The sequence below is a fragment of the Mus pahari genome, chromosome 8 (assembly GCF_900095145.1).
Source record: "Mus pahari chromosome 8, PAHARI_EIJ_v1.1, whole genome shotgun sequence".
Classification (NCBI taxonomy): domain Eukaryota; kingdom Metazoa; phylum Chordata; class Mammalia; order Rodentia; family Muridae; genus Mus; species Mus pahari.
Genome location: NC_034597.1, coordinates 100765298 through 100771994, shown reverse-complemented (window position 1 = coordinate 100771994; position 6697 = coordinate 100765298).

Below are 6697 nucleotides of genomic sequence, written 5' to 3'. Positions count from 1 at the left end.
CAGGACTGGAACTCAAGCAGGTCAGGGAGCAGGAACTGATGCAGAGGCCATGGAGGGATGTTTCTTTACTGGCTTGCCTCCACTGGCTTGCTCAGCCTGCTTTCTTAAAGAACCCAAGACTACCAGCCCAGAGATGGCACCACCCACAAGGGGACCTCCTCCCTTGATCACTAATTGAGAAAATGGCTTATAGCTGGATCTCATGGAGGCATTTCCCCAACTGAAGCTCCTTTCTCTGTGATGACTCCAGCTGTGTCAAGTTGACACAAAACTAGCCAGTACAATTGATAATACGAAATGTTCAATCTATTCGATCTGTTTATTTTAAATTAGTTGTAATTGTACATTATTTACAAGAATTATAAATAATGCTTACTGTAGATGATTACCTGAAATAAATGTAGAGCTGAGTGTGTGCACATACAGTTATATCACTCCTCCTTTCTTACCTCCCTCTGAGACCTCTCATATACCCACCTTGCTCTTTTTCAACTTCATGGTCTCATTTTTTTAACTGTTCTTCTATCTCTTTCTATACCTATCTATAGCTTCTATATCTATATCTTGATCTACACCTATATAAATCTATATCTTTGTATGTATATGTTTGTGTATTATGTGTCTATATGTATGTGTACCTGTATATATGCACATTTATACTACACATGCACAGCTCCTTCAGCCTGTACAATGTGGCAGGTGTGCGTATTTTCAGGGGTAGCCATTTGTTACCGGTGTGCTCTTTCCTGAGAAGACTCTATCAGTCCCACTCTCAGCATTCTCTAATTGCCTATGGTGTTTACATGCACAGCTGAAGCCAAATGAGCTTCCCCCACCCACTTAGCATATCTACAGTTCTGGTCCTTTTTCAGTTCAAGTTTGCACATCCATGTTGATGAAACTGTGTGACTGGAGCCTCTGCATTACTCAGAGACACAATATCAGAAGTCAGTCAGATTAAGAGAGGGTAGCATGAATTAAACTAAATTATCAATAAAGATCCTGTGTCCTAAAGGTAAATGGCCTGCCCACAGCAAACACTGGGAGTTATTTTTCCCAGGCGAGAGAAGTGTCAGAATGAGATATTGAGTCCTTGCCTTTTTCTGGTATACAGAAAAACAGGCAAAACCAGGAAAACAAAATTTACTCTACCATTTCTTTAATCTAGTTTCATGGGTTTATTGTTGTACATTCAGATACAAATAAACTATACACATACAATCCATGTAAATACCTATTGAAATGCATTATATTTACTAAAGATAAAGACATCAAAATAAGCAGTGAGGATGCAAATATTTCTTAGAATATGTGGAAAATTAAAATAAGAACAAGGATTACCTCCATTAACGATATGATTCATTCTGTGTTTATTACTTTTATTTTCATAATTATAAGTGAACTCTTCAATATACTATGTTGTTAACTTTATGATTTTACTGCATATAAATATACAGGCATAGTTAGAGAGATGTACTGAACAGAAACTTGGTAAGTGGGAGGGAGGAAGGGAGGGAGGGAGGGAGGAGTCCAGCAGGGGTTTAACAAGCACTCTGATTACACTCACAGAAGCTATTTTAGCCTGGAAGCTTTCCTCACTCACAGCATGAGATTTCTGTTCAAGTGTGGTTGCTACCTCTCAGACATCACAAATGCATGGGTGGAGAGAGGCATACTTCGCCTCAGTAGGGAGCTATGTTCCACGGCCTCCCACTGTGCTTCAGTGCCCTCCATAGTCTCCTTGAAGCTCCATATCATAGATGTTACAAGGCACTGCTGCTCCTGTTTCTCCCACACTTGTTGAGAGCGACTGTTTCTAGGAGGTCTTTAGTGGTGCAACAAAGGACAGTCTAGAGAATGTTTCATTCTTAGAAGTTCTCACTCACATACTATAATTGTGGAATTCTGGAAAGTATTGTGAAGCAAATATAACAACAACAAAAAATTAACAATGGTTTGCAGTTTTGCAACTGAAAAGAATAATTTAACTATTTTAATCCCTACTTTTGTATTTTATTTAATTTCTCCTTCAAGTTTTTAGGAAGTATGTAAATGAATAGCAAAATAACCTTGTGTCAACTTACTTTGGTAACTAGCCTTCCACTGTAGCCAACCTGCTGGTTATGCATGCAGCATTATATAAGAGGTGCATGAGTTCTGTATTAAGCAACACGCTTCTCCTCTACAGAATGCAACTAAAACTTTGTGTACTCTGTAGCTAACGTACTTCCATTTCTCTAAATGTGATAGCCATTAAATCTTTCTCAAGTTAATTAACATTTTTATGTTTTGAGAATTTCATGATATATACATAGACACATATATATTTGATTTTATATATATGTGTGGTGTGTGCATATATATGCATATATATAATATAATATATATATATATATATATATATATATATATATATATATATATATATATTTTTGTTTTTTCAAGACAGGGTTTCTCTGTATAGCTCTGTCCTGGAACTCACTCAGTACACAATGCTGGTCTCAAACTCAGAAATTTGCCTGCCTCTGCCTCCCAAGTACTGGGATTAAAGGCATGTGCCACCACAGCCCAGCTATGAGTAATATATTTATATCATTTTCCCTCTCCTCCTCCTGCTACCTTCTCTTCCAACCCTTCCATTCATTTCTCAAATTCGTGTTGGCTTATTCTTTAAGTGTGTGTGTGTGTGTGTGTGTGTGTGTGTGTGTATGTTATAGTAGTTGTTATACACAAACTGCTTTCTAAGTTCTTAAGTGTTGTTCATATGTATATGTGAATTTGGGGCTGGCTGAAGAATTGGATAACCTTTAGAAGTCTCGTTTCATTAGAGGGTGATTCTTTGTCTCTTGTTAGTAATTAGATACATATTACTCCTCATCTATATTGGAGCTTTGCATACTTTCTTCATTGTTGGACTGTTAGCTGATGGTCATTTCTCAGGGCTTGGATAGGGCTGTTGTTGAGATTTCATGAGAGCAGTTTCGTGTCATAATAGGAGACACTATCTCTAAGTGGAATTCTTGGTCCCTTGGATCCTGTAATTTTTCTTCTGCCTCTACTGGTTATATTTCCTGAGCCTTGTAGGACTTATATGGAAAATGTGCTGAGTCTTCCCTTCTAAATGGTGCATTGTTCTCTGAATTTTGACTATGTTATAGATTTCTGTAATGGCTTCTTGCATACAAAAAGTTTCTTTAATGAGGAGCGAGTGACTCCTTGTCTATGGGTACAAGATACATATTTAGAATACAGTTAAAATTCATACTGATTTGGGAAAGTAGCAGTAGTATAATATCATCTAGGGTCCATGGCTTCAAAAGCCTTGAGTAGATGCCTTTGTTTACAGTACCAGCCATGAATCTCCTTGTATTGAACAGGTCTTAAGTTTAATTATAAGGCTCTTTATTATCGCTAGGATATAGGTTTCACTATTATTCTTTTTGAGGAATCTTGCCTTCTCCAAATGTTCCATAAAGACTTTTTTCTTTAGGTTTATGAACTGTTAAATAGAAATATTACTAATAGATAGATGTAAATGCTTTAAAAGCATCAATAGTTTATTTTGCTGTATCAACTTTAAGTTCAGATACATAATAAGCATCAAGTACTAGAGACTGTCATATTTAATATATCTATTTCAGTACTTAAAACATCATTATTCCCCTTATGCCTTCTAAATCCTGGCTTTTAGCATATCATCAACTCTATCAATAAGTTAGGAATTTATTTTGCTTATTTAATTAATATTTTGAAAATTCTCTCTACATTCATTTTATTCTGAGATTTGTTATACACGTAATTAACAAAATTAACACATAATTTTCTAGAAAATTCCATGTTTCACCAATCGGGAAACAGAGGCACAACTCTATGTAGTTGCTAACAACTGCCTTTCAGAGTATAATTTTTTAAGAACTTTGGCTCAGTCTAAGCTAAGATTTATGTTCAGAAAAAAAAAATCCAAGACTATCTGCTATGAAGATTTGAGGTCTAAGAAATATAGATATATAGATTTAAGCTAGAGTGTTAAGAGAAAGAAAGGTGGTCAGCTACACAGAGACATCAGAGAAAAGTTAATTTTCTTTTAGGTAGATATAGCACTTTGATAACATTTGATAAAAATCATCAGAGGATAGCTAATGAAGCTAATAATAGGCGGTGTCTCTTAAAAACCTTATGGCAAAATTACAGTAAAAATACCTAAGTCTTGGTCACAAGAGTATTTGAAGGATGCTATTTCTACTGTACGAAGCTAACAGCATTGTCTGAGACCATTAGAAAACATCTGAGGAAGCATGGAATGCCCTTCCTGGTGTAAAACACTAAGGCCTCGCTAGTTCATTGCTATTTGGAGATTAATTTTTTTATGTAGAAAGATAGTATTGTCTCTATGTAGACAAGGATATAGGAAAGAAATGTTAATTTTCTTGGATTCCTGCAAGATGATTCCATCCAATTCCTTGATGACAGCTCATTTTCTTCCCAATGTCCACATATATCTGTCTACCTATTTGTTCTTCCTTATGACTATCACTGAATATGCTGTATATATCATTTTCCCAAATATTTGCTATACTTGATGACACAGTTTATTTGACACCGACATAAATGTAGTAACTCCTTCACAGTAACTTCCTTAAAATAAAGGCAGGTCAGTGGGTGTCTCCTTCTCTATGGCTGTAGAGGATGACCAGGAAATCCAAATTAAAAAATGAGATTTATTGCAAAATTTTCTGTGGAATAACACTATGTACTGGTTATCTAGGTGATATGGTAATTGGAAAACAAATGCCCTCATCAACATATAAAACTACATTTATACAAATATAATGAATAAATAAATAAGTAAATAAATAAACCCTAGTAAAGAGTTTGAAAAGCCACAAAAATGAACATATTCCACTACCATTATTAGGATTTTAAATATTAGAAATATATAATCAGAACCTGTTAGAAGAAAGTTGAAGGGGATTGTTCTAAGCTAATATAGTTGGATTAGATCCTCAAATTCTGCACAGCCTTCCTTGCCAGTAGAAGCAACGTCTCTCTCTATGTTCCCTAAGATTTCCTCTTCACTTGAAAAATAAAATAATGTCATAAACAAGAACTTTCTATTTAAAGGGCTACATTCATTTTCTTGCTTTGAGATAAAAAAATTCTGTAATTTATAGCAACTTACATGAATGACAAATGTTACCTACAAAAGCCTAGGGATCATGTGAGAGAATATAAATATAAAACACAACCAGTTAATGTACCTGGGCTCACTAATCCTAGAAGCTGCAACCTATGTGTTAGTTTGTACTGAATACTAACACCTGGACAGAAAATTTTACTGGGGTAAAATCTGAATGTAATTAAAGTTTTATTTAAATTAAACTTATGCCCATCATTGGGATATTACAAATAAAGATATCAAATATCTTAGGGAGACTGCTTCTCTTTTAGAATGAATTGCTATACAAATTCTATCTTTTCCTATGAAGAAGAATGAGACAATATTTTGACTCACTGTAAGTGCAATGAATCCTGACATTGAACTAGTCTCCAGAATTTAGCATATCAAAAAATTTAAAACAAAGCAAGGATCATCATTTTAATGGACTTCACTGTCAGTGTGATAATCAGAATAATCTGGCCCACAGATATCATATTTGACTGACAAGAAGAGAAATCACCCTCCTGTAATAATCATGAAACACAACAGATAGGAATTGTTAGGAAAGTGTCGCTTAGCATGTGATGTAAACTATTCAGAAGTCAGAGAACACAAGCATGTCTCCAATCTCATTAAGTTATGAATCCTCAGTCAGTTATCTGTCTTGAGACAGTTCACAGACCCCAAGCTTCTTAAATATAGAAGACAGTGAACTTCAGTGTGCAAAAAATTCTTAACAGTGCAAATGCATGTATTGTGAATATTTTACCTGTCACTCCCAAGGAACTTGTAGTGATTCAACAAATAGTGTATTAATGAAAAACAAATAAAAATCAGTTAGAAAAATGGTATCAACTCAAGAATAATGTTAATTCTGAAAAAATCAACATGCCTTAATAGACTAAAAATCACAGGCGAAATCAAGACGATTAATGGAATTTTCATTTGGTAGATGAAAAATTCAGTCCAGCAGTTCCCCAAGATCATCCCCCAGTTATTTTCCTACTCTTGGAAATGTATAATTAGATATGGAAAGACAAGCATATCCAGACAGTGCAGTGAAATATATCTGCTTAAAAACTGACAGTGCATAAGAATGGGACCAGGAGCCCCCTTAGGAAAGCAGCAGGCAAATGTGAGAAGAGATTACATTTTAAAGTTACTGGAGATATCTGTACCATAATGACTCACTAAAAATATTTCTGTATACTGATTTGTACTGTACAACTACTTGAGTAATCTGAGTGACCTTTGTAGAAGCAGATAGATTTTGGAAAGTTACAAAGGATCGTTTTCAATATAAATTAGAGACCAGTTGTGTCTAATTTTCCAAAGATGTGTGGATCCCCAGGTCAACTCAATATAGCTTTTAAACCATGATACAAAGCTATGATCTAGGAAACAGCTTATCTATTATTTACCTATTTATGGAAAAAATTAGATGTGTTTATACTAAAACTGAAAATAAAAAAATTCCTATCTGTGGGCATATTAAAAAATCTTTTCTTAAATTAAATTGAAGACTTTTCTTTTACACAG